A 6,000-nucleotide genomic window follows, 5' to 3' on the forward strand; every position below is an offset into this window, starting at 1 on the left:
ATCATTTAAAGTCAGAATCCCCAATAATATACCCATCGAACCATGTAAATTGATCATGTGTTTTTCTTCTGCATTTCTATTCCCACAGTTCTTTCTCTGGATGTGGATATTGTTCTCATAAGACTCCCTAAAAGTGTAACTTAAGATCCAGTTCTTAGGTCAACAGCAGACAGTTTGCAGTGACCAAGACATCTCTGGATGGAAACTCCCACCTCATGGCCTATCAGCTACTCCAACTCAACATCTCCCAAACCAAGATCTTGGCCACATTTCTTCCATTTGTCCCTTCAGCCCCACTCAAAAGTCTTCAATATATTTCTACTGCCTGTCTTCAGAGTCAAGTTTAAACTTATGGGCCTAACATTCTACACCTGCCCCAATCTGGTAGGGAGTAGCCAGGGGGCACCACAGTGCACAGAACACCGGGCCTGAAGTCAGAAAGTTCAGATGCAGTCTCAGATACTGAGTGACCCTAGGCAAGTCACTTTACCTCTCCTTGCCTCAGTTTCCTCATGGAGATGATAGCACATTTCCCAGGGTGGTTGTGAGAATCAAATGAGGTGATATTTGTAAAAGAACTAAATCTAGTGCCTGGAACACTGTAAACACTATAGAAATGCTATTATTATTAGCTATTATTGATCTGGTGTCACTCTTCTCCATGCTCTATTCAAACACACCATACATAAATCCTAACACCTTTCATTACACTGTTCTCTAGGCCTCAAGCATAGACCCTTCTCTGTTTTGTCAGCACAATTTCCACCCAATATAGCATTTCCAAATCTTAGTCTGTATTATTAAGCAGTAGATATCAAAGCTACAAATTATTGGGGAAAGGGCTCCCTACATGACAAGAACTACTTGGAAAACTAAAAGGCAGTTTGGCAGAAAAATTAGGTTTAAACCACTGCCTCAGGACATTCACCACAATAAACTCCTTATGGATATGGAACCTGAATATAACAGTGACCCAGTATTAGAAAATGAAGAGATGACTGAAGGAGGTGCCTTTCACAATTACATCTGGGGGATGTAACCAAAGAAGGAAGAGAAATTATGAAAACAATTTCAATTTCATAAAATTAAGAAGTCTTTATACAAAATAAAATAAAAATAGGAGAGAAACTTTTTGTTGTTTCAGTTGTGTCTTCATGACTTCATTTGGGATTTTCTTGGCACAGATCTGGAGCAGTTTGCCATTTCCTTCCAGCTCATTTGACAAATGAAGAAACTGAGGCCAAAAGGGTGAAGTTACTTGCCCAGGGTCACGCAGCTAGTGTCTAAGGCCAAATTTGAACTCAGGAAGATGAGTCTTCCTGACTGCAGGCCTAGTGCTCTATCTGATGCACCATAAGCTACCTCAGAAGAGCAATTGTCAACGTGTAAAACCCAGTGGAATTGCTCATTGGCTATGGGAGGGGGTTGGGAGGAAGGGAGAGAAAGAACATGAATCATGGAACCATGGGAAAATACTCTCAACTAATTAATTAATTTCAAGCAAAAAGGATTCAGAGCTGGGGGGGGGAGGGGGAAGAAGAGCAATTGTCAAGAGGGAAAAAATGTGTCCAAAGTTTTACTAAGAAAAGTCTCATTAGATAGAGACATGCAGACAGAGACAGAAATGGAGGGAGAGAGGGAAGGAAGGAGGAAGGGGAGGGGAAGGAAGGGGAGGGGAAAGAGTTGAAACAAATACTTAACACCAAAAGCCATTCCTCACCAGATAAGTAGTTAAAGGAGACGAATGGTTTTCAAGATTACCAACAATCAATAACCATTTGTAAACATACTCCAAATCACTCCTAATGAAGAGAAATGGGAACAAACACAACTCGGACTTCAACTTAACACCATCCAAGATGGCAGAAAGAACAAAACCTGTTTGTCATCAATGCTGGGGCTGTGGAATGACAGGCAAACATAGCCCACAGCAGAAGTTTAATACAGAGCAGCTGACTAATAGCTGTGAATTAGCTCAACTCTTCTGGATGCCAACTTGGAAGTATGGTAAGTAAAGTGACCCAACTGTCTCTATCTTTAGACTATGCGATCCTACTCCTGGGCATATACCCCAGGGAAGTCAGACAGAAACAAACTCTATCATAGCAGTGGGGAGGTAGCTTATCATGTTGGAAAAGGCACCAAATCAAGAGTCAAAAGCAACAGGTTCAAATCCCAGTTCTCTGAATCACTGCCCATGTGACAAACTTCAGGAGGTCTCAGTTTCCTTCAATATAAAATGAAGGTGTTGGCTCTCACAACCTCCAAGGCCTCTTCCAGGTCCAGAGCTGCACTCCTAATGGCAGGAGGTGACTGCAAGGGCAGAACATTTAGTACACTGTTAAATGGGCTCACTGAATAGAGGGACTTTTCTGAATTATTTTTCTTTTAAGGATGGGTACAACTCAAGAAACATGGGATGGGCAGGTATCCTGAAATGACTGATAGAAAAATAAAAGGCAGCCATTTAAGGAAAATTTCTGCCTAACTCAAATACCAATTCCTCCTTTCTCTCGCAGAGCTTCCAAAGAATCTTGTTTCAGACCCAACCGTGTATACTGTGCAGGATGGCAAGCTATGCATATAACTGATTCCCCTACCAGACTAGGGATCCCATTTTCTCTGCCAAGGATAGAGCAGTGTGTTCTGCATTTAGGGGCTTAACAAATTTATGCCCAATTAAATTGTTGGTAGTGTTTGCTTTCTCTTCACAATATCTCTCTACTCTCCTAAATTTTCCTTTTTCCCTTGGTCTACCCGCAAATACTGAGAGGTCCCTCTAATGGTATTCAAATGGGTTCCCTTCCCAGATAATATTGTTGTTTATAGTAAAGACGATAGAAATACAAATCATTCAGTAACATCCCTGTCCCTAAAATCTCTCTGAAATGCCCATTTGACACTTAATAAGCAAAATAAACTCCCAGACTCTGAATCAGGTCTTTGTATCCAAAAGGGTCGATTTTGGATTTTAGACAAATGTACAAGTCATTGTTGGAGTATGTGGTACAGTCTTTCCAAGTGATGATCCTGCCCTGAGAAAGAGGAAAGGGGAGGGCTGCTTACATAACTGACACACCATCTCCACTTGGTGAGGCAACATGGAAAGGTGGCCCAGATAGCCCCAAGAAGGGTGGCAGCCTTCTCTGGGGCACAAGGCACATACCCTTCCAAACACCTTCCATAATGGCTTAGGGTTTAGTTCCATGTGATTCAAAGGGATCTTCGATTGGCTACTTATCAAATGTCTTTGCCAGAAGTCTTGGGATAGAACCACTTGGTTGCCAAATCCTGCTTCCATAGTCCCATACAGTGCTGACATTTTTAGGAAGCTTCAAATTGTTCCCATCCCTAGTCTGCTCCCTAAGAACCAGGATCTTTTTTTGATGTCTTGAATTCTTTGACTAGACCTTCCCACAATGTTGCCTTAAGCTTAACAAGTATGACAATTTACCATTTCAAGATTTCCCTTCTCTCTAACACAGCTGCTAACAAACTTGGAGAAGGGGCATGTGAAGAAAATCAAACAGGACCACAGATGGGGAGACAAAAGAGACCCAACACTAGATAATCAAGGACCTAGATCCATTCATAGGGTCTTGGCCAGATCAACACAGGTAGGAAGAAAAAGCCAAGACCCAGATGTTGCCTGACACTGAGGCTACCCTGGGATCCCCAGGACAATGACTGCATGTATGACACAATTAAGCACCCATTATGTGCTAGGGACTGTGCTAGAGGACACAAAAAAGGGAGGCCACCCTTAGCATCTAAGACCTCATGTTGTTCATTCACTGGGAGGCAACACAACATTCGCAGACAACTAAAGACAATCTACATAGGCAAAATACAAAGTCACCTGATGGAGGCACTAACATCACTTGGGGTGGAGGAAAGTGTCAGAAAAGGCCTCTTGGAGGAAGGAGAGCTTGAGGAGGGCCTGAGGAGGAGGAGAATTCCAGGCATGGGGGGGGGAGAGGGGCAAGCTCTCTGGGAGATGGACTGCTATGTACAAGAAATAGTAAATGCAGCCTCATGACCCTGAGAGGGGGAAGCCAAACAGGAGTCTGTTCTTTGTTCTCTAGGCAAGAGGGAGCCACAGGTTTCTGGAAGTCAGACCTGCTAAAGCTGGAAGAGGGACTGGAGGGTGAGAGCCAAATGAAAAAGATTGAGAGGAGTGATCAAGACTGTGATGTGTGGAAAGAGGAGGGACATCTGAGGATAACAAGGCCCAGAAGGAAATGATGTGACCAGAGTTCTACTACCTAAAGGATTAGATGCAGGATTCCTGACTTGAAGCCCAGTCCTTTATCTATTTGTACCTTACTATTTCCTAGACATGGCACCTGACTGGGCATCCAGTGGCATGGGGGCAGGGAAAGAGAGGAGTCATGGGTGACTCCAAAGAGTCTGGGAACCTTGTGGCTAGAAGGCACAGGCCATCTTGAAGTAGACTGGAGGTGCTCAAGGTACAGCTGGACAGGTTTATGAGGAGACTATATGCCAAAGTGGGAGTCACCTGCAGAGATACTAATGGAAGGCTGACAAACCTTTTGAGCTCTTGGGGTCTCAGACTCTTCACTTACAAAGAGAGGTGACTTTCCAAGTCCCTTTCAACTTGAAAGTTAATAAAACATGGACAGCTAGGTAGCTCAGTGGATTAAGAGCCAGGCCTAGAGATGTCCTGGGTTCAAATCTGACTTCAGACACTTCTTAGCTGTGTGATCCTGGATATGTCTTAACCCCACTTTCCAGCCCTTACCTTTCTTCTACCTTGGAACCAACACAGTATTAATTCTATGACAGAAGAAAGGGTTTAAAAAAAGTTAATCAAAGGCCTAGGACTTCACATTTTGAAATCCATTATCAGTCCCCAAAAAGTTTCTGGCTAGGAGGCAAATTGCTCTTCATGTCTCCCTTATTAGAATGGAAGCTCTTGGAGAGGAAGGAGCTGTTTTTGTCTTTCTTTGCGTCCCAGTACTTTTTGCCCAATACCTGACCCAATGCAGGCCAGGAATAAATGCTTGTGTACTGACTGCTACATCTTTCCCTTCTGGTTACAACCTGTGGTTTATAGAAAGCTGTGAGGCGGAATCCCTAGTAAAAAAATCCCTCCACTAATGACCACTTGGGGCTTTAAGAGTTTACCCAACAGGTTCAGTGATTGGAAAGAGGAGCAAAAAGAACTAGAGAGGGACAGGGTTTGAGATCTTCGAGGCCAATCCTTCTCTTTGTAGTGAAGGAAGCTGTCCCTGGGTTTGAGATGGAGGCAAGGAGAAGGAAGACTCTGAAAAGGGCCAAACCAGGGGCAAATAAGGAGAAGAAAGAAATCAAAGGGGAAGAAAGTAAAGGAAGGATAAGGAAAAGGAAGAGAGAAGAAATGTAAGGAAAAAAGGGAGGGAGAAAAGGATGGTGAAGGAGAAATGGGAGTGGGCAGGCAGGATGGAAGGGGGTGCTCCTCTCCCTCCAGGCCCTACCCCACCCCCGCCCCAACTTTCCCTTCCTCGGGGTCATCTTCGAGCTCCCACAGCCCAGGCCCTAGACAGTGGAGAGGGGGTAAAAGGGCAGAAAGTCACCACTTCCCTCCCCCAACCCACAGAACTAATAAGCACACCTGCCAACGCAGGACTCCCGCGGGAACCGAACGCGGACACCCCTCCCTATTCCTCCCGCGCGTGCCCAACACGGATCCTCCCGCAGCGCTCGCGCACTCCGGCCCCCAGCCCCACGGGCGCGAGCTCTTTCCCACCACCCGTCGAGTGCGAGCAAGTCCCAGCGCGCGCTCACACCAGCCTCGGCCCCTCAGCCCCCGCGCACGCGCACAGCGCCGCGCACCTCCCCTTCCCCTCCCCCTCTCTCCATCACCGCCGCAGCCTCCAGCCTGCTCGGCATCTCCCCCCCTCCCCGACACACACCCCTCCCTAAACCGCCCCCCTCCCCGGCCGGCAGGAGGCGCGAGCCCGGTTCTCTCGGCGCGGGCCTCCCCCTCGGCACAGGCGC

General features: G+C 46.0%; 1 protein-coding gene across 1 annotated transcript in view; it reads right to left on the reverse strand.

Annotated features, from left to right (window-relative positions):
- Positions 1–6,000, reverse strand: part of TNRC6B (trinucleotide repeat containing adaptor 6B) — a 265,247-nt gene that overhangs the window by 244,276 nt on the left and 14,971 nt on the right. The window lies entirely within an intron of this gene.

This window comes from Gracilinanus agilis, chromosome 5 (genome assembly GCF_016433145.1).
Source record: "Gracilinanus agilis isolate LMUSP501 chromosome 5, AgileGrace, whole genome shotgun sequence".
NCBI classification, from domain to species: Eukaryota; Metazoa; Chordata; class Mammalia; order Didelphimorphia; family Didelphidae; genus Gracilinanus; species Gracilinanus agilis.